The 23,505-nt window shown below is 36.2% G+C and overlaps 1 long non-coding RNA gene and 1 pseudogene across 2 annotated transcripts; one reads left to right on the forward strand and one right to left on the reverse strand.

Moving 5' to 3' along the window:
- The first annotated feature begins 117 nt into the window (after positions 1-117).
- LOC149387532 (uncharacterized) lies at positions 118-3,605 on the forward strand. 2 transcript variants are annotated; one of them, XR_016300686.1, is made up of 7 exons: positions 118-334; positions 485-708; positions 820-978; positions 1,094-1,202; positions 2,584-2,639; positions 2,749-2,957; positions 3,048-3,605. It is a non-coding gene; the product is annotated as an uncharacterized LOC149387532 (long non-coding RNA). The 2 variants fall into 2 exon arrangements; XR_016300685.1 differs by having other exon boundaries at positions 2,725-2,957; positions 3,048-3,604.
- A 16,733-nt stretch (positions 3,606-20,338) lies between these two features.
- LOC149387533 (pentatricopeptide repeat-containing protein At5g50390, chloroplastic pseudogene) lies at positions 20,339-22,440 on the reverse strand (annotated as a pseudogene).
- Between the last annotated feature and the right edge of the window lie 1,065 nt (positions 22,441-23,505).

The following is a 23,505-nucleotide window of genomic DNA, read 5'->3' on the forward strand; positions in this document are numbered from 1 at the left end:
ATCTATATATGCGTGTGTGTGTATATATCTATATCTATATAAAATATTATAAGTGAGAATCCGAAATCACTGTTCATAACGTTTTTATCCAATTATAATAAGACACGTAAGCTTTATTTTTCTTTTCCTTTTGTTTTTTTTTTCGCTCAATAACCGGGGGCTTTTAGTTCGCTCAGCACATTTCCAATCGTCACAAACCAGTTTCATCTCCACTCTCGCCCACCTTACTTTCGTACCTCTTCCATTTGATTACCAAACCGATTCAAAGAGGAAAAAAAAAACCGTCTGTGTTAGAGAGAGAGATAGGCGGTACACTATGCCTGAGTTGTTTATGGTAAGCCTCTCTTCGCTTTCGAATTTTAAAGTCGGAGATTTTAGGGTTTGAGCCTCTTTTGTTCTTCTAGAAGTGGGTTAACTAAATGTTTCGCTTTGTTCTTTATTCATAATGAAAGTGTTGATGTTTTTTTTCTTTGTGAACAAACAGTTTCGCGAGAATGGGTATGCTTTCCCACCATTGTTGCAAAACAAAGTTTTTTTTTATCGTACTATCTGGCTCATCTTCAATCATCCCCGATTCGATCTCTCTTTAAACAGATTTTAGGCCGTAATTCGTAGCCAAGGAGTTCACTCTGTATATTCCCAGCCATTCAGAGCAGCAATATCATTGTATCATCTGGAGCAAGAACGCTCTTGGAATGCTATTCATAGGTGGGGAAAAGCAATCAAATTTCTCAACAATTTAATGATTTGATCTTAATGTAAAATATATTTTTCCAGTCTTTATTCTATTAATCACTCTTTATCTTTGGTGATGATCAGGTGGTTGTTGAACCCGTTTCTCTCTCTGTTTTATCAATCCACATATTGGCTCCTTTGTTGAAGCAACGGTGTGAGAAAGATAAATGGCAAGATTGGCATAAGATTGCCCACATCCCTGAAATCAAGTTCCAGTATAGCAACATCTGAATCTTATTAAAGGTTAATTATTCATTTATTATTTTTCAATTTGTCTGATAAGTTATATACATGCTATGACTCTCCCCTACCATTTAAATTTTATTAGACTCTAATGCTGGTTTCTATGTTCGTAAAGGGACAAAGGAAGCCCGTGCCTTTGCATAGTGTTATGGTTCTTGAGGTCCAGCAGTACTTGGAGAACGTTCCAGCACGTGGTGTCGATGATTCTCATGATTAACGATAAGGTTTGTGGAATCGATTTTGAATTATTATTATTAAATTTGACGTGCTTGGTCTGGGAATCGAAGGACGGGAATGATAAAAATGCTAGGTTTGAGAACTTAAGATCTGGATTTATTATTACGACTACTCTGATTTTATTATTGATTGGGTATCTTATGTATACAGTGATTTTTAGAATTGGATTCGTCAATTGACGTTTTTGGAATCAAGTATGGGTTGGGGTTTTACTTCAGTGTTTCTTTTGTTGAATTGATTGATTTTGGTTTTGAAGTTCCGTAACTATATAAAGCTGATAAACTTACTGAGTGTGCGTGGAATCGATTTGAATTGTGATTCTCGAATTTGAAGTGCTTGATCTAGGGATTGAAGGACTGGGATAGTAAAACGTTAGGTTTGAGAGCTTAAGAACTGGGTTTACTGTTATGACCATTACACGGATCTAAAAACGCTGAACCTTAAATTACCAATCTTGATCAGAGAATGTAGCGGTGTTGAGCCTCAGTTATGGGCTAGATATTTTCTTCTTTTTTTTCCTTTATGTTGGTACGAAATTTGAAGGTTATAATCTTTGTTTCGTTTTGATGATCTGAGTAAAGAGATTTATCATGTTGAGTATATGGATAGGCTTGGTTCTAAGAACTTGGTTTCTTTCCTTATCTGAGTGAAGTTTCAAATGCTCTATTTTTGCTTAATGTTAGGATGAAAAATTGAAGGTTATAATCTTTGTTTCCTCGTGATGATCTGAGTAAAGAGATTTATTATGTCGGGTTAACCTAGACACCACGGTTATAAAAAAAATTATGTCCATTATATGGATAGGCTTGGTTCTTCAAACTCGGTTTCTTTCCATTGCTGAGTGGGTTTCAAATGCTCTATTTTTCCTTATGTTTGTATGAAAATTGAAGGTTATAATCTTTGTTTCCTCGTGAGGATTGAATAAAGAGATTTATTGTTGATTATATGGATAGGCTTGGTTCTGCAAACCTGAGCGGTTTTTTTATTTTTGGTGTCGAGAGTCAAAGTGGATTCTTTCACCGCTTTCTATTTAAGTGTTTGATTTATCACTTCTACTTTGGTTGGCCTATTATAAGCTCTCAAAAGGACCACATAATATTTTGTTGTTAAGCTTGTGTCTCATTGTCTCGATGATTATATGAATGAATGGAAAAACAAGTAGAGATGTTAAAATCTTTGTTTATAGTTCTTTAGAAGTATATAGAAAACTGATTATTGGCTCTGTGCATGTATCAGATTACTGTTCTGTTGAAAAATAAAAAAGAGAGTGTACAAAGAAATTGTATCTATATATAAAGTTTTTACTTGGGTTTCTTTTGTTAAGACTTATTTTTTAATTGGACTTGGTAATTGAGATTTTTGAAATAGTTTCTCTTGCGGAATGGTGATCACTCGCGCTGATAGAGAATGACATCGCTGCCCTCGTGAGTGTTTTTGTTTTCTCGCTGATATAGTTAATTAGCTTACGAATAATCTCACATTAAGCTTACATTTTCTCCTCTCTTTAAGGGTCCATTTACCCCTATATATCAGTAACATCATGTGGTTGGAGCCAAAAAAAAGTGCATCAGAGCGGAACTTACGGAAAAATGCTGTTGAGATTCAAACTTCCATGCCGATTTCACGACAAGATTATTGTGTGAGTGAAATCATTGTATAAAGGTGGGCGAGAACAAATTGGAGACTGGTGAGAAGGCTTTCACACATATTCTATGAACAAAGCAGAGCCACATATCATTGAGGTAGGTAACTTTTTTTCTTTCTTTTCGAAGCTAATGTTTTGGTTTGTCCGATTACATTTTTTCATTGACTCATTGTCAACTTCTTTGAAGGTCATATGATGAATGCCTTATGGGAGTCAATGCAAAAGGTATATAGGGTTAGTAAATGCCAAGGCCCGCCTCTTGTTATCTCAGCCATCGCTGGGCTGTTGGCAACGAAAGAGAAGACGGTCTTTGAATGGGAAAGAGTTCTTCGTGATCTTAACTCCAAGGTCGGAGTGAGCTCCGAGCTAACCCGAGTTCACAAAATTTTGTCCCTCAGTTATGATGATCTGCGTCAAAACCTTAAGACCATGTAAAATCCTCATATGGTCTGCATGTTTTTTAGAAGCGCACCGCCGAAGAACACATGATTGCTGCTTTGAAGTTGAAGTGGCTTTTTAAACAGGTTCGACGCTCTTCACTCTGTTGATGGCCATTCAAACAGCTAGAGAGAGAAACAAGAACATTATTCGTTCTTGCTTAAATCTGGAAACTTTCTAAATAAGCTCCTGCAAATTCATGTTTGGTTTTTTTTTCTCTCTTTTTAATTTATTTAATCTGTCCAATCCACATGTGACTGATGTGAGTTTATGCCTCTTTTTTTTTCGGTGTCCTATTTTTTATTACTTTCCTTGAAAATTTAGAAATGAATGACTATATCATATAGAAATGAATGACTATTTTTTTCGGTGTCCTATTCGTTCTTGCTTAAATCTGGAAACTTTCTAAATAAGCTCCTGCAAATTCATGTTTGGTTTTTTTTCTCTCTTTTTAATTTATTTAATCTGTCCAATCCACATGTGACTGATGTGAGTTTATGCCTCTTTTTTTTTCGGTGTCCTATTTTTTATTACTTTCCTTGAAAATTTAGAAATGAATGACTATATCATATAGTATGCCCAGAGTGCATTCACGTAGGGAAAAAAAGAGAGAATGTACATGGACACGAGGATAGCTTATATATATATATATGTATATATATATATGTATATATATATATATATATATATAGTCGAGAACATCTATCTATATTAATCGGTAGAGTATTGTGAAGTGCAGTTATTTAAGTGGGTAAAGTAGTTGAGGAGCAAAGTACCGAAATTTCCATCTTGTTCGGTTGCGTGCAGCTTGTTGGTTGGATTTTTCTCTTCATTACTATGTGCCGTCTTCACAGTTGATTCCCCTGGTATACATATGCCACTTATAATCTTAAGGGATGAGATGAGACGCCACGACGTTGAAGAGGCGAAATATGAGCGAGGGAGGAGAGGAGGGCTCTTTAGCGAGGGAGGCATGAAACAGGCGATGGTGTTGAGGTCGTAGATTGCTAATGAAATTTCTATATGCTCTTTTCTTTTGTAAGGTTCTTGTTGCGTTAATATATTGATGAATACATTAAAACTCGTTCAAATGTAGTTCTGCAAACATATTACTCAGAACTAGGTAATTTCAATAACAAATATGCATTATTTTTAATTAACTTTGCCATTATATATTTAAAGTTACCATTCCTCTACCTATTGATCTCGGGGGTCCAACTTTCTTGATGTTTAGTGTGTACACAATGACTTCTTTATATTGTACATTTTTACATATTTTTTTTAATCGTCTTTACGATTTATTTATCAGATATCAAGATGGTTCCTCAATCTTCAAATATTCAATATGTTGCATATGCATTTGTTTTGTTTTTACGTTATATCTTCAATTTTGAAATTGTAGTTAATTTGTTTTATTATTGATATTGAATCTATTTTTTGTGCCTCAATTGTTAATAAAAAAACTGCATTATGTACACTAAATAAATCTTTTTTAATCAAGTGTATATATATATATATATATATATATATATATATATATATATATATATATATATTAAAATCATGGTGTGTATTAGGGTAAGAAGTGTGAGCGTTGATGTTGGGAAAGAGGTTTTGGAGGGAAGTTGAAAGTTGATACAACTACTACAACCACGACTCGTACCATACACCGTACATGTAGATATTGAGGGAATAATTCATTATAATTGCTTAGGTATTGTTATACAGCTTAAGGCAATGATTTTCACATAATCGTACACATCACAATCCATATCTGCATGCCTGGTAATTTTGTTACATAATACATGTATTATGAAAATAATCATATGATTTGAGTTGAGACCACTGAATATATATATATATATATATATATATATATATATATATATATAATATATACCCCTATATATATTCCTTAACACCCACATATTCTAAGAGTTAAATTCTCGGTATTTTACATAATCATGTTTCCTAGGACACAAAAAGTTCAATTCTAATTATTATTTATATATGGTATTTTAGGAAGCGTTAGTAAGCTTGAGTAAGAGAATTGAAATTGAATGTACGTCCGTACAGTTTGGTCTCAACGGCTATATTCATGTTGATTATCTTTGATGCCCAAATTTAATCGATATAGACATGAATATCGAATTTTGATTTCAGCAAACTTCACATATTTTAGACAGTCTTAGAATTTTATTTTGGTTCAAGTTTGAGTGGTGACATAGAAACAATAGGAGAAAAAAAGAAAAAAAGAAAAAAAAAAAAGAAAGATTGGGCGTCTGTTACCTCATTGTTACATGTTAGTTTCCTTTTTATATAATCTGCTGTAATCTCGTGATAGTAGCGATGCAAGAGGACACAATCCTCATAATCAAGATATTTGTGTCAAATTTTAGAGGACTCCATTATGACAAATTTGTAGATTTGATATCTGGGATTTTCATGATAAGCTTGCCTTGCCTTGACATTATTGAAGTGCTAGCTAGCTATTCTCTCAAGCAGGACCGGCTATAGTTTTTAGGGCCTTTAATTTTAGTACTTCTTTATACTTATTAACTAATTTAGATTATCAAGTCTATAATTGATTTATTAACGGATCTAGTTTTACATACGTAGACTTAATTTATTAATGGGTCTAATTTGTGTAACTTGCCATTTTTCCGTACAAGAGGTTATATATATGTTTAACTTAAGCTAATTGATCTTTTATAGCAAGGAAAAGTGTAAACATGAGGGATGTGTAAGTGATGCCACTTTACTTCTCTTGTGAAAATTACAAAACATACGCAAAAGTTGAAAGGTGGACTGTTTAATCTTTCTCAACTGCACATAATACTCTAGAAAGAAAGAAAAAATAGAGCAAGTATCAAACAATTATTTAATCTTTACAAACTGGTAGGCTGTCTTTTTTTGGGCAACAACCTAAACATTCACAATAATACTAAATAAATTTTACCATTAATAGAGCCCATGCTGTTCATAAAAAATAAAAGTAAAAATTATAGTCCATGGTGGTATAAATTTAAAGTATTGGCTCTTTGTGTATATGCTTTGAATAAATGAGCTACATAGAACTGGCACAGTTAATGAATATGTTTACTGTAATGAAATTAAAAAAAAAAAAAAAAATTTGTAAAAAATTAAAGAGCGATGCAACACGGAAATTTCTCAGGAGTTCATCCATTTCAGTACTATTTTCGTCCAAACATGATGAGATTCGGTGCATATGATCGCATCTCCTGATGAAATAAATTTCTGTGTAAATATCCATTAATTGTTCTTAAAAAATAAATTGATATTTATCTTACATTCTTTTTCGTCTTATATGTGTTCGTATATTCTTGTGTTGTCTCTTAATTTGTCTTTACTTCTTGTCCCTAATTTAGGGAGGTACGGCCTAATTTTTGTAGGGGTAGAGTAGGGAGGTACCTATTGAAAACAAAAAAACAAACGGGGAAACTTTTTTTTTTTTTGGGATTTAATTCCGAATTTATCATGTGACATATCCATTGTCATTCATTTCAAATATATGCACAAGAAATTTACTATAGCTACTCCGTTTGAGAATATTCAATGCTATTCATTTTGCACAACATCATATTAATATACTTTTATTCGCCAAAATTAGCATTAAGTTGAAAAATGATAAATTTTCCACTTAAAAAAAGAACATACAGTTTTTTTTTAGTTCAAGAGATTTGAATTCAAGATCTCTTAGCCAATGTATGTGTGAGATTACCACTAAATTTAATTTAACTGAACTCTCTCTTTCTATAATGTGGTATTAATATACATATCTAATAAAAAAATATTCAATGCATTCATTTTTCATGAACTTTGTTATAGTATTAGTGTTGTACGTGTTAATCACGTTTTTGGATTAGCACTAAGAACCGTCCGTGGTTCGATCTAGGGCCGGACCCTATGACCGCACGTAGGTTGAGTTTGGTGAAGTTCTTCTCTTCTCGTCGTGTTTGTGTTATTCGGATATTTGGGTCTCCGGGTTCTTGAGTTTCCGGGTCTTTGGATCTTCCGCGTTCATCGTGTTCTTCGCGTTCTTCGTTGAGTTCTTGAGTCTTTACTTATTTGAGTCTTCAACCCTTTGATTCTTTCACGTTCTCTGTGTTTTTCACATGTTCGTGTTCTTCGCGTTCATCATGTTCTTCGGATCTTCGAGTGTCCGGGTCTTCGGATCTTCGAGTATTCGGGTCTTTGGATCTTCCAGGTTCTTCGTGTTCTTCGCCGGGTCTTCGAATCCTTGCACCTTCACCTAATTACAAGAAAATGAGAATCTAGAGGGACGCGGAGGGTTTACCCTCGGCGCGCGCTCCGACGCTCAACATTAGCCGTGTTGTATTATGTTCTTGGTGAACGATTTGTACTCGTCTCTATGTTTTCTAGAGAGAGAAAGAGGTGGTGTGATTTTTGTAGAGTTTTGACAAGTTGAGAGAAACTTACTTTGTGTTGTGAGTGAGTGGGGTATTTATAGGAGCCAAGGGGTTTGATGAGTATTACTTGATTTGGTGGTGGAGATGACCGGGTGATCTTGGCCGAGTGAAGATGACCGGGTGATCTTGACCGAGTGAAGACAACCGGGTGATCTTGACCGGGTGAAGATGATCGGGTGGTCTTGGCCGGGTGAAGATGACCGGGTGGTCTTGGCCGGGTGAAGATGACCGGGTGATCTTGGCCGAGTGAAGACGACCGGGTGATCTTGGCCGAGTGAAGACGACCGGGTGGTCTTGGCCGGGTGAAAAATGACCGGGTGGTCTTCTTTTTTGACCGACCGGGTGGTCATTCTCGTGATTTTGTCTTGAAGATTTCTCAAGGAGCCTAGTTTGAAAACATTCTTTGAGAGTCTTTTGAAAGACATTTCATGAGAGTTGACTCGGAGATTGGCGCGTGAATTTGCTTGTAGGCTTGGGCCTTGTGTATGGGCTTGATGTTTCGTTTCTTCTTTGCTCTCGGGGTGTTATTTGCACCATGTGAAAATAACGGCATAACATTAACCCCCCAGTTTCTTGAGCGACTTGTCGTGCGAGAAATTTAATTTGAATTCCCCGAGAGCTTTATCGTTGATATTTTTGGACTGTTTGGTCTTATGAATTTGATACGTATATTGTAGCGGTACGTCTCATGGAACGTGTCTTTGCAAAATTTAAGTCCCGTGAGACATGACCCATAAGACTAATCCCGTAGGATTGAGTCTCGTGGGACGTGAACTCGTAAGGCTAACCCCGTTGGGTTGATCCCGTAGGATTAAGTCCCGTGGGACGTGGCCTCTAAGGCTAATCCCATGGGATTGGGTCTCGGTTGACGTGGCCTCGTAAGGCTTGATCCCGTAGGATTGGGTCCCGTGGGACGTGGCCTCGTAAGGCTTGATCCCGTAGGATTGGGTCCCGTGGGACGTGGCCTCGTAAGGCTTGATCCCGTAGGATTGGGTCCCGTGGGACGTGGCCTCGTAAGGCTTGATCCCGTAGGATTGGGTCCCGTGGGACGTGGCCTCGTAAGGCTTGATCCCGTAGGATTGGGTCCCGTGGGACGTGACCTCGTAAGGATGACCCCGTGGGGTTGTGTCTCGTAAGACGCGACCTCGTAAGGCTAATTATTTCTTAACTCTTTTATTTCTCTGAATGCGTAAGTTTTGAAAATTATTCAAAAGCAACAATGTGAGCGGAAAAATATTATTCCATTGCAAAAGAGGCGTTCGCGATGCGAATTACAAAAGTCAGGCCCTCTTAAGGGTTTACAAAAGTAAAGACATAAAGAAAAATAAAAACATTTCCCAGTGGGGGTTGCGAATTCAAATTTCAAAATAGGTGATCTAGGTCATGGGATCCATATATGGCACGGATCTCTAATTTGATAGGCGGCTCTTCAGTTGACGATGTTGAGAGGAGTCGGCGCTCGGTTGTTACGGCCATGTGTTTCTCCATTGGTGGTCGCAGTTTGTTGGCTTGTAGAGGCTCTGGCGTTGTTGATCATGTCAAGGACGAACTCTTTCAGTTCTCCTTGCTGGATGAGGGCCTCAATTTGCCTCTTCAGATGGAAGCACTCGGAGGTTAAGTGTCCGTGATCCTTGTGGAACTCGCAATACTTTGTCCTGTCTCTCTTACCCGGTTCCATCCTCAAAGGTTCGGGGGATATGAATTTCTCACGAGCTAGTACTAAGATTCTTTCAGGCCTCGTGTTTAGCGGAGTGAAATTGGCCTGATCTTGGAATTTGTGTACTAGGCCACGCCTTGGGTCAGTCGGGGGGCGACCATTGGCATCAGTTCTCGCCTTCTTCCTTCGTTGGTCCTCAGATTCATCTTCTTCCCTTCTACGGCTTCCGTGGTCATTAACTCTCCGGCCATGAACGAACTCTTCAAGAGTAATGTACTTTCCGGCTCGGGCAGTGAGTTCAGTCATTGTTTTCGGCTCCTTCTTGATCATAGAGTCGAGGAAGCCTCCAAGTTGGAGTCCATCTACGATCGCCGAAATAGCGTCGTTGTCTTCAAACCTATCGACCTTGTTTGATTCCTCAGTAAATCGCGAGAGGTATTCGCGCAGAGGCTCATTCCTTCTCTGCTTGATGGTGCGGAGATGGTTCTTTCCAAGCTTTCGTTCTCTAGAGCCGCTGAAACGAGCAAGGAAGCTTTTTTGTAGCTCCTCAAAAGATTGGATGGCCTCAGGCCTCAGTTTGAGAAACCATTGATAGGCGGGGCCACTCAGGGTGAGGCAGAATGCCTGACACATGATTGCCGACGAGTGTCTCCCCACCTTCATCCACATCTGGTAATGCTGGATATGAGGAAGAGGATCGGTTTTCCCGTCATAGGTTGACATGATCGGGAGGCGAAAGTCACGCGCAAATTCCTCTGCCAGGATTTCCGCGGTGAAAGGTGAGGTGACGTCCTCCATCATTCCGCGGATGTCAGGTGTCAATGTTTGAGCAGCTCGTAGAACTCGCACTTCGTCCCTCAACTCTTGGAAGAGGGTCATCATATCCGTGTTGTCGAGGGGAGTCGTTGTGGGGTCAATTCTTGTCGTGCGTCCTCTCTCATTTGACGCTTGGTCGAGAGGTGCAATGTGTAGTGGAGTCGGGTTGGCCGGGATTGGTGTCGTTCCCGCTCGAAGATTTGTTGGTTCGGGAGGGGGGAGATTTCGTGGAATCTCCCACCGAGCATTTAGTCGTTGTCTTAGGTCCTCGTCATGGCGGGGCACGGGCCTTGGGTCGTGGACGCGTCTTGGTGGCGTGAATCTCCGAGCGTCTGTGCTATCTGCCATGTCTTCTCTGTGGCTTATGCGATCGAAAGCGGATTGACGCGAATGTCTTGTTCTTGACCCGGAGAATGAGTGAAAGCTTCGCGAGGTGGCTTGATGGTTTCGTGACCTTGGATCAACTGCCGTTCGGCGAGCCTCATGCATCTCGTGATTTTGGTGACGTTCACGATTCTCTCTTGTCTCCGTGAGGACGATGTGCCTAATGTCACGAATACTCGGGTCAGGGGCTTCATCGCTAACCTCTTGGCGGGGCTCGAGGTCTTCTTCTTCAGGGTTGTGGTCGTTGTTGGGACTTTGGTCCGAGTCTTTCATCTCGGGTCCCAATGGGATATATTCCGGCGCATCTCGCTCGTCTTGATCGTTGAAGGTGTCTTCAACGACAGTGTCGCGGCCTCATAACAGTACGTATGATCAGCAATATTAGATTCGCATCACTTACTCTTTATCATAATGTTCTACTTATGAATGATCCGCGTAATTTTAATCAAACGTCAATGCATCTATTACAAAAATTTAATTAAAAGCTTTAAATTCGAAATCAGCCTGTTAATTTAAATAATAAAAATATTTAATACACATTCATTGAGATAATTGTGGAAATAAAAGTTATTATTTGGTTTACAAATAAAAAAAGAACTCCATTTATACGTTTTTTCATCTGAGATGTTTATTTTAAAATTAAAATCAAATTAAAAATAATTAATTTAATAACTAAAGATGACTGTTTGTAAGTAAACAAACCAGTAGTTTTTTTTTTTTTTAATTAAATATAGCAAAACGTTAAAAATTTAAAGAATTATAAATAAGGAAATTCAACACTATAAAAAATGTCAAAATGATTATTTAATAAATATAGAATTAAAAAACTGAGTATTCATTATTTTTAAAACGGGAAATAACATACCATTTATTAATACCCTAAAATCCTTTAAAATAGGAAAGTCAACTTATTAAACCATATTAAAATCAAAATAAAAACCAAAAAATAATAGAAAGACCAAAAAAAAAAAAAAAACCTAAATAATTTAGATTGACTAGTTATTTAAAAATATGGAAATTATGACTATTTATTAATCCTTATAGTAGTGGTTTAGTTTATGAAATTTCTCATAATTAAATAAGCTCTGATAAAAAACAGAAGATAAGATTAAAACAAAAAAACAAAAAAAAACACATATAGAGATCGTGGAATTAAATTCATTAGTAACGATATTATCCCCAAAATTCGTTCAGTAATCTAAATAAAATGTAGGAAAATGTTAATTATCCCCAAAAATGCATGAGTTGTAATCGAAATCCTTGAAGTTTATGTGTAATTTTGTAATGATCTATTCTTTATTTTATTCTTTTTATGGTTCAAGTCCCTGATATTTGATCACTTTACACTCGTGATCACATGGAACAAAACTATTGTGAGACAAAATTTTATACTCTCCTTCCCTCATTCTCAGTCCAAGTATCTAGTTGATTTTAAACTCGTACCATTTATTGGATTCATTCTATGAGATGGGTTGGTAAAAAAGATGGGCTCTTAATATGCCGCCAAAAGATCAAGATGTTCATTTGGATTCATTCTATAAGATGGGTTTGTTGTAGATTAATTTGGAGTCTGGTTGTCAAGGGATCATCAAGAAACTTCAATGATGGGTACAATATGACTCATCAATTTGAGTTGATTTTTAATAACATTTTTATTGCTTTTAACAACGTACGCAAAGTTTAAATTTCTGATTGCATGCTCTAGTGTTATTAACGAAGCTACCCATGATCTTGTTAAGTTTGTTTGCTCGTTGATTCCAACAAAGTTTGGTGGCCTGAGATTATAATTGTATTTGGAAGATTGTTAAGGCGGAAACTTTTAATTAATGAGATTCATGGACATTCTTTCTTCTACCAAGATTATAATTGTATCGGATTTGCTAATGCAAATTTTAACGAGGCTATTTTCTTTAAAAATAAAATTAAAAAACAGATATTTAGCGATATAAACTACATAAACGTTTGCGTTTTAACCAACGTTTAGTAAATTTTTCGTAAGTAGTAAATTTTGACGTAACCAACTTTATTTGCACATAATTACTATAAATTTACTCTGCGTTTTTTTTTTTATTTATCATTTTGATAGCGTAAATATATTTCCGTGACTATTTATAAAAAAATTAACAAAACGTTGGTTATTTGAAAATTTCTAACGATTTATATATAGCGCATAAATAAATGCATTTGTTATTTCTAAATTAGAATATTAAAAGGATGAGCATTTTGCATAAATTCTTTACGATACTTATAGTAAGATTACTTGACACTCCAAAATCCAAACAATTAATAAATATCATTGAATGAATGGGCATATTATGATAAATAAGCGATGGCATCAACCAACCAAATGAGTTTGATAAAGCATCTACTACGTTGCCATATTCACATGTCGCAAAATTTATCAACTAGCATTTTTGGCAATTTTTTTTCTTAAACAATAATTGACTTGAAGAATTAGTACTTAGTTCTCATAGCATCCCAAAAAAAGGGGAATTACAGCTATGCCTTGTATTGTTTCATTGTATCAAGAGATGCTTTAAACAAGTTGATGGTTCAACTTATTTTTTTTCTTTCTTTGCGTTTTGTGGTATTTATGAGAAACTATTGACCATGTTAAATAAATAGATTGACCTTATAAAGAACAGCGCTAAGTAAAAAAAATAATAAAACTAATAAATTATGGGCGTTGAAGAAATATGGTAAAAAACAAACCTTATTTTTTGGTTTTAGCCAATGTTTGTCAAACTGTAGGAATATAACCAAATGCACTAATAAGCAAAAAAAAAAAAAAAAAAAAAAAAAAAAAAAAAAGTCTGTAATAAATATGTTTTACTAGGCGAATATGGATATCATTTTTTCTGCAATAAATATAAATCAATAAGTCATCATCCAGATAATGATTTAATTAACGAATTGACGTCCTAGTAATTTGAGTAATATTTATATCGATAATATTTTAAACTTAGTCTACAGATAGTAATTTTTTTTTCTAAAGTTAATGCATATTTTATTTACCCATCTACCATTTACTTATTGAAGAATTTGTTGCAACTAGTCACTTCACTAGCTCCTTTTTAGATTTTAGTCCAAGTTTCATTTTATTAAAAAAAAATCATAAGCCCGCATTAAATTAAATTAAATTAAATTTTTTAGTTAATTTAATTTGTTGCGGACTGATAAACTATTTTAAAAAAAAAATGAAACTTTGGTTTTTTTTAAAAGAAGGATGAGTTATTGGGCTACGTTTAATTGCCCATAATTCAGAAACCACACCTAAAAAACGTGTAGATAAAATTTTTCAAGACAATCCAATTATCCTTAAGAATATTTAAAGTTGAGTCTAAAGAACCTTCTTCTAAGTGTCGCTATTCACCAGTGTATTCACCAGTGACGGTGCCAGAATTGAAGTCAGGGGGTAAATTTGAAAAGAAGTTTTAAGGGGGGGCAAATTTGATGATGGTCAGGGGGTAAATTTGAAAAGAAGTTTTAAGGGTAAATTGTATATGTATATATAAAATATAAATTATATGATGGTTTGTTGATCAGTAAAGTAGTATTGTGTTTTGAAATTTCTGTTTTTTCATGAATTTTATGTTGCTCGTTTGTTTAAAAACAAATTATTCAATCACATTAATTTGATTTGTTTTATTTATTAATTTTTAGTCGCATTTTTGTAAAAAAAAAAAAAGTATTAAAAAAAACCGAGTACTCATTGATTTCGTCTTTTGGAAATCAAAATATGTTTGTTTCTAAACAAATGAACCCAAATTATGAAGATAAATATTTTTTCAAATTTTGAAAGAAAGAAATAGTAAAATAAATAGAATATTGATTAATTATGCCACATATATCTTTCAATGTATAATAGCTATATGAAAGTAAATACTAACAATATGATCATACAATATGAATGTATCTTTAAAAAACATATATATATATATATATATATATTAAAAAAAATACACGGATGAATTTTCTAATTTACACTGCTATAATGTATCATGTGATCTTAGTCAATACTGTCACTTGCGCTTGCACTGTTATAATATATCATGTAATCTTAGTCAATAATGTTCTTCTAAAAAAAAAAAGTCAACAGCTTTGTCACTTTAATATCTACCATTCATTTCATGTGTTCTTCAAATTTAGTCTAAAATAAAATAATAAAAAATTTGACCAATTCGAAAATAATGGTTGATGATATGTCTGTGTATTGTGTAGGAGAGTTATTTTTCATTTGAAAATTATTTTAGTAAAAAGTCAACAAAAATTTAAAGAAGGATTTATAGAGTTGTAAAAAAAAAAAAAAAGAGATAATTAAGTATGTGTAAATTCAAGGGATCTACATTTTGATTAAAATTCATGGGACACATCATATTTTCCCCTTTTTTGACGTCATCATATTTTCCTTAAAAACGGTAATTCTGGCAATTATGTAAATGTGGGAAAAAGAATGCATTATTTGGTTCAAAAGCTAATATTTTATAATTAATCAATCTCATTGTTTCTGTGAATTCGCAGATTGATCGAATCATCGCTCAGGGACTCATGGATTCATGTAAGATCCCGATTTCGAATTGGAATCACGGCTTTTGAACTACGGGTTCTGTGTTGCTTTTTCGTTTTTTTCCCCGAAGATTTTGCAATGCGATTTAGTATTTTGATCAGAATGTGACATGCAGAGAGAGAGAGAGAGAGAGAGAGAGAGAGAGAGAGAGAGAGAGAGTACTGATTATACCATAATGATATCATTATAGAAATCTAACATTGGAATTGGAAAATACGAGATTGCATAAAATAAGGACCTATGTAGAGAGAGATAATAGAGAGATATTTTTTTTCTCAAATTTGTTATCCTGACTTCAATTTCTAGCTCCACCACTGACCACATCGTCTTTACCCATACCTACCTTACCGCCTCTTCTACCTCCGCCTCGTTGAGAGATTGGTGGAAACAGTTTAGGAAACTCAAACTCACTTAAAAAATAGAAAAATTAGTCAAACTAAGCCACCTGAAACGACGTTGAAATTGTAATATAACCAACGTTTCGTCCAAATTTTCACTATAGCAAAAAATGATGACGTGTCTTAATTATGTAAGATGTTAATTACTATAATATCTTCTACTAGAATTTGCTTACAAAACTTGTAGCCCACGTTTGATCAACCAAAATTTTCGAAGTTAATACACATGTATATATTTAGAATTAAAAAAAAATCTATATTTGGAAAAGTTTGTTATTGAGCGTTTTCTTATTTCTTTCTAATTTTTTGTTAATCTCTGCTGCTTTGTTAATTTCTTTTAATTATGGTAAATTTACATATGTGCATGTAGAGGTCGATGGTGTTATCAATTGATATTTCTTTCCTTTTTGTTAATCTCTGCTGCTTTGTTAATTTCTGTTAATTATGATAAATTTACATATGTGCAGGTAGAGGTCGATGGTGTTATCAATTGATATTTCTTTCATTTTTGTTAATCTCTGCTGCTTTGTTAATTTATGTTAATTATGGTAAATTTACATATGTGCAGGTAGAGGTCGATGGTGTTATCAATTGATATTTCTTTCATTTCCTTTAATACGCATTTAATACGGTGTTATTCACAAGCCGATCAAATTTTCAATACGAATTTTCGAAGTTAATACACGTGTATATATTTAGAATTAAAAAAAAACTCTATATTTGGCAAAGTTGGTTATTGAGCGTTTATTTCTTTCTAATTTTTTGTTAATCTCCGCTGCTTTGTTAATTTCAGTTAATTTCCGTTTATTTTACGCACGATAAACTTCGGCTGGCTGAAACGTTGACTAGTATTTGGTTTCTATGATTTATGTTACATAAGGTTATTTTCGATATTTTCTAACCGTTTATTTCTGTAAATGGCTAGATTACAAAATTTACCAAACGTTGACTACATCCTTAAAACCATGTTTGAAATTGGCTACGTTGCTAGATTACCCTAAAAAATATAAACCATCTTTTGAAAACTTAGTCATGAATATATAGTTCCCTACAAACGCCGTCCTCGCAAGGAGAAAAAATATTTTGCATCTCTGCCAAAACGGCTGTGTGGTATCTCGTTTTTTTTAGCCCAATAAGAAAAGTTATTTCTTTTTAGCTAGTTTTAGTTCTTTAAAAAAAAAAAAACAGGAGTGCATGATATATCTAATAACCATATATATAATAATATAATATAATATATTATGTATGGTTATATTTCCGTATATATAATGTTATTATGAGTCTGACGTATGTTTTAACTTTTATGTTATATATATATATATATATATATATATATATATATAAAAGTTGGATACTCTTTATACTTTATAATAATATATTATTTTATTGGTTACGTATTATAATGGGGAAGAAATATCAACAATTTTTATTTTTAAAAAAATATCTATATATATGATATATGTACTTTATTTTTATTAGGTAGAGTTTGTTAATTGGAAAGTAATTGGTTGACGCCGTAATTCTTGACTAAGTCTTTTGCTAGGGTTTTATGCCAAAAGTCTTATAAATACACCAGACCCCATAATTCCTTTTCTCTTCTTTTCACGCCATTCTATCCCTCAGCCTTCTCTCCCCTTTTCCTCTCTATCCCTCTCTTCTTTTCCAAAACAAAAAAAAAAACCCTACCCACCAAATACTAATTAGATCCATCTTGTTTAGAGTGTAAAGCTTTTAACAAGTGTTTTTTTTCTTTCTTCATCCCTAATCAAGGTAAATTCGTGTAGCTCTTAGGTTTATATGAAAATTTAAGGCTTTCTTTAACATTTATATGAACAACAATTTTTTAAAAAAAAAAAAAAAAAAAGGTTTCTGGTTCGGATTTAATCAATCACTGATTTTCATACGCTTACCCTGGCTTCAAAACTAATTATTTTTCATCGATTCTTTTTGGAAAAGTTAGATTTAAGTGTCTTCTATCTAAATCTTTAATCGATAAATATTTTTATAAAATACAAAATATTATCCGATTATTTTCAAATTAGTGCACAGACCTGAGACCTATTCCCGATTTTCAAACTTTAAACGTTTACTGTGGATTCAACAAATTTGGTTTTGCATTGATTCTTTTTGGAAAAGTTAGGTTTTAGATGTCTTCTATCTAAACATTTAATCGAATTTGTTTTTTTTTTTTTATCAAATACAGAATATGTTCTGATTATTTTAAAAACGGTGCGCAGACAGTTTTGGCGAAAATTTAAAAGTTAGATTTTAGCACTTCCTTTATTTTTAATAAATAGTAAAAAAACTTATTTTGGACGTGGTGCCTTTACAAAAAGTGATCAAAATTATGTTTTATACGTACTGGAATTTTTAAAGAAGTTTTCTTAGAGTTTTAGTTTTTCACCGAAACCCTAATAGCCAAGGGTATTTTGGTAATTTCACGTTGAAAGTCGTTTTTGAAAATTTCCAGAACCTGAGTTGTCTTTAGAACTTCTTCAACAGTAGCTTAATAATTTTTTTTCCATCGATTAGGTTCCGAGCCGCGTAGTTTTTCCGACCCGTCTAGTTTTCCCGAGCCGTTCTCGACCAACGGTCGTAATTTCAGAAATGAAGGTGAGAATAATCTTACTGCAACACGGATTAGTTCAAAAATATACTAAGTATTATGTGATATGAAGTATTTAAGTATTGTGTGAATTTTTTTTTTGTGTGTTTGTTCGGAATGTGCTTGGTATGATATGGTAAGACGATATGTGAGTTTATGTTATCTTATGCTGTGTATTGGAATATCTATAACACGTCTTATCTTTCTAGCTATGTTATCATGTATGTTTTTATCTTATGTCGCTCATGCTTTTAACGTAATAAACACGATTAATAAGTTAAGTAAGCAAGAGAGTCGTATCGCCTCGAACTATGGAGGTAGCTAGAGGAATTTCTCGAGCCGAACTACGGGCTCACATTGAGAGTTCCTCATATGTTTATGTATGTGACAGGGTGTTCTATGAGAGGTCGCAGCCCCATGGTTCGTTTCCAAAGTGTACACTGAAATCGGTACGGCTACTTTAGGGGACCCCCGAACTAAAATACGATAGACTTTCAATAGGGTATCTCATGTCACGGTTAATTTTAAAGTACTAATAACCGGTTCATGCATTTTATTTTATTGCTTATGTTTTGTGAGTTATAGTTATTCTCGCTGAGCGTTAGCTCACTCTATGTATATACGTCCGTGTTGTAATGGGTATTAATACACTTGGGTCATAATTGTTTCACACATACAAACCCACGTTGTGGGCTTCAGAAATAATGGGTCACAAACATTCACGATATTTTTAAACAGTCCTAATTCTTAGTGCATAAGGACTATTTTTCTAATTTGTTATGATCATACATTATTTAGTATCCTTTTGTATAGTTTGGATTATTCGTATTGTAAATTTTAAATTCAACGTGCAATATAAAAGCAATGTATAACGAGTTTGTCTTTTAAATTATTCCGAATATATTTTCAAGCAATTCTTATAATATCTTAATGAAATCATTGTTACGATGAGAATTACAAATACATTATTCACTTCATTATCTCATAGCAATATAATAGTTATCTGTTACAGAGTTCGACATATTCTTTTTAAATATGATAAAGATAAATATAAGTAAGATTTAAATTTATTCTATAATGTATAGGTATATGATAAAGTAAATTAATCACCCAAGACATACAGAGGCTTCTTAACAAATGTAAAATTTATAAACTAGTCTATTAGTAGGACAATTAATTTTTATCGTATTGTCGAAGAGCACTTGCCGTGTGTGTGGGGACGAGATCGGGTGCAACAAGAACGGAGAAGTGTTCTCGGCGTGCCACGTGTGCAAGTTTCCGGTGTGCCGGCCGTGCTACGACTACAAGCGATACTACGTACATTGTATCTATGCGCTGAGAAAGTTTCGTGAAAACTTGTGGCCTAAGTTATTATTATCCTGTTCAGGTTGTCCCAGGGTCGCTGGGATGATGAAGACGAATTCGATGGAGAAGATTTTGACGACGAGTTTCCAGTTAAGAATCATCTTCAGCTTGATCACTCAGATCAGAATACTCTTGCCAACGACTCGGTAAAATATATATATATATATATATATATATATATATATATATATATATTATTTTCCGGAAGATCTATTTGAAGACATTTTCAGGGCAATTATAAATAATTATTTATTTTACAGGACGGTGGAGACAACCATAACAATAATAACAGTAATCAGCAATGGCAGCCCAATGTTCACGCTTTCTCTGTTGGAGGAAGTGGTAATTGGATTTCCTAATCGATATCAGAAATATATATATAGACATTCAATTAATTGCGTTGCTGTGATTGGAATGTGTAGTTGCTGGTAAGGAATTTGAGGGAGAGAGAGAAGGTTATGGCAATGAGTCCAATGAGGAATGGAAAGACAGAGTGGAAAAGTGGAAAGCGAGGCAAGAAAAGAGAGGAAATGTGCTCAGCAAAGACGATGTAAACAACGTTGAAGCCGATGAGGATGATTACATGTAAGTCTCAAATCACCTCTCAATAAAAGAATAAATAAAAATTACTCACAACTGAATAACAAGAGTAGGCCAATTTTTATTTACTATTGAGCTATGATTAAATGGACAATCTTAACATTAAAGTTGTGTACTTGAAAAAGAAAACAAGAAACTCACCAATAATCTCCACAAGAGCAATTCCCATCTTTATGATACTAACTGAAGAATAGAAGTAAAATGAAACAAGGTGTAGTATAATTGTTGAAAGAAATTACCAATAATCTCCACAAGAACAATCTCCATCTTTGAAATGGTGAAACCTACTAGCGTCCTTGAGAACGATTTCTCTCCCGGCGACCAAAGCGATCAACTTGATCGCGGAGTGGCAATCACCGCTGACCCGATGGCCCTGCACGATCTGCAGCGGCATCCCGTCGGAAGTACTAATGATCCCGAACGAGATCGCGAGTTTCTCGCTCTGATGCGACGACCGTTCTTCGCGTTCGTCGAGCACAGAGTCTCCCTCGGGGACGTACCCAAGCTCTGTGATCTCGGCCTTCAGTTCCTCGAGTTTCCGGTAGATTTTTTCGGTTTCCGCATGGGTCTTGTCTCCAGACCGAAACACGTGAGCCCGTTTCTTAATCTCTATCCAAGTGTACGCCGGGAAAATCCCCAGACCCTTCCTTTTCAGGGTCCGAAGCACGGAAGAAGCTTCGTTTGCCTTTCCTGTGGCCTTGTATATGTTCAAGAGGACTAGATAGCCGTTGAGCAATTCCGGCTCCATTCCGTAAATCTTCTCGGCGGCGATTCTCCCGAGCTCCAAATCCCCGTGGACCCGGCAAGCGGTGAGAAGCGCTTCCCACATGTTGATCATGGGCTCGAACGGGGCTTTCAGTATCATCTCGTGGGCTTCTTCCAAGCAGCCTTCTCTCCCGAGCAGCTTGATCATGCACGCGTAGTGCATCGCCCGAGGCTTGACCTTGTGGTCTCTGCTCATCGACTCGAAGATCGCCCAGCCTTGATCGGAGAGGCCCGAGTAGGAACAAGCCGAGAGGACCGCGAGGAACGTGACGTGGTCGGGGATGATCTTCCGGTTGTTCTCCCTCGTCATCCTCTCGAAGAGCTCGATGGCCTCGCTCCCGAGCCCGTGGTTGCCGTACGCGGCGATCATCGCGTTCCACGTGATCACGTTCTTGAACGGCATTTTGTCGAACACGTTGCGGGCGTCCTTGGCGCTGCCCCACTTTCCATAGAAGTCGATGAGCGCGGTGTTGACGACGACGTTGAATCCGTAGCCGTGGCTCACGAGGTCGGCGTGGACTTGCTTGGCGTGCGCCAGCGAGGCGAGCCTCGCGCAGATCTTGATGACTATGGAGAACGTGAAATGGTCGGCTTTAACGCCCGAGTCTCTCATCTCGTAGTACGAACTCAGGGCTTCCTCAGTGTGTCCGTGGAGCGCGTTCGCTGCGATGATCGAGGTCCAAGCCACCGTTGTCTTCTCCGCCAGCCTGGAGAACACGAGCCGAGCTTCTTTAATGGAGTTGCACTTGCTGTACATGTTGATCAGAGCGCAGGCCACGAAGGCGCTGGCCACCACGTTGGACTTGACCGCGCAGGAGTGAATCTGCCGTCCGATCGTCACGATTCCGAGGCCCGAGTAGGCTCGGATCACGGGGGTGAATGTGTGGTCTCCGATCTCGGAGAATTTCTCGTGGATCACGACGAACAGACTGATCGCCTCGGCAAAGTGCCTCGAATCCACGAGGCCCGCGATCATCATGGTGGATGAGACCAAGTCCCTCTCGGGCAATTCGTCGAACAGTTTGCGTGCGTCTTTCATCATCCCGCACCTCACGTGCATATAAAGAAACCTCTTCCTCATGTGCAAATCCAATTCAAGGCCAGTCCTGGAAACGAATTCAGAGAGATTTTTCACTCCTCTAACGGAGTTCAATTCGATGCAAGCCCATACCAGTGAATCGAGAGTACTGGTCCGGATTCCATTACAGCCAGCGATCTCCAAAACCCCGAAAAGCTCGAGTGCTTCTTCGTATCTCTTCCCCGAAACAAGCTTCTCTATCTCATCGCAAATCCCACTCATCGACCTCGTAGCCACCTTCGGCTCCTCGATCGATGCCGTTTTTTTCCTCTCGCCAACGTCCACCGCGAAACGTTTCGCCTCTGGGCGTGGCTGGAGAGAGCACTTTGCGCGGGGAGCCACAGCCTTCGGCGGCGATATCAGAGATCTCCGGCGCTCGAAGGACCGAGTATCGGAGGAAGAAAAACCGAAGACGCAAGAAATTGTGGCGGTTCGAGATCCGAGCGAGATTTCCATGGCTATAGAGATGAGATCGTAGCTTTGGAAACAGACACAGAGAAGAAAGATCAGAGCGAGTTTCGTTCGGAGAGTACGAAGTCTTCAACTCTTATCTACACCAAAATTGAAATATAAATTTTATATTCAACTTTCTCTTTTTATTTCCATACCCTTGTATTTATTTCATATCTTCCAATTATACCACTTATTCATTATTTAATAATAAAATAGAATAAATTATCTATCTGCCCCTGGTACTTTGGCACATGATGAAATGTAGTCGCTATACTTTTATTTCTGCAAATTTCCCGTCTAGACTCGGGCTTTGGGCATTTGATATCCTTCTGTCAACTTAGGAGTCACGATTTCTGTTAGTGGTGCACATGTATTGCACGTGGTAACGTAAAAAATAGTAAATAACGTTATTACCCTTAACGTTATTGGATCTATTCCTTATTCAATTTATATTCGTCGATTATAAATTGAGTTTACGAAATCCCAAATTTGTAAGCCCTAGCTAAGTAATCGACATAAATCCCAAATCTAAAACCAAGGTCTTCTTCTCAATTTGTTGTTCTAATCGATCTAGGGTTCTTCTTCTCAATCCTATCTTGCTATGGATTCGAGTTTCTCTAGTTCGTCAAGTGGACAGAAGTCGCGATTGACAAGAAGCGACAATGGAGCAGAACGTCGACGAGTTCCGACTTGTACCTGCGGTTTGAGCGTCGTCGAGAGAACTGCGTGGACCTTAGATAACCCTGGAAGGCGATTTCAATCATGTCGAGCGTATAAGGTGATTCTTTTCAAATTAATCGAGTAGTTGTACTGTAAAATATGGCTTCTGATGATTTTATGTATTTGTTTTGTTAAGCTTTTATTTTTTTTGGTGATTTCTGTATTGTTGTTGATTGGGTCAGAGTAAGGAGTCACCGGGATGTGATTTCTTTATGTGGCTGGACCCGCCTAAGTGCCCAACAGCCGCTCAAGACATTCCGATGTTGCTGAAGAAAATGAAGTGGTACGAATCAAGAATGTCGAGTATTGTTGATGAAGAACTTGAAGACGAAGAACGAGCTATGGACG

This window comes from Urtica dioica, chromosome 8 (assembly GCF_054948205.1).
Source record: "Urtica dioica subsp. dioica isolate 48M chromosome 8, U.dioica_male_clone48M_v1_H2, whole genome shotgun sequence".
In the NCBI taxonomy this organism is placed as follows: Eukaryota; Viridiplantae; Streptophyta; class Magnoliopsida; order Rosales; family Urticaceae; genus Urtica; species Urtica dioica.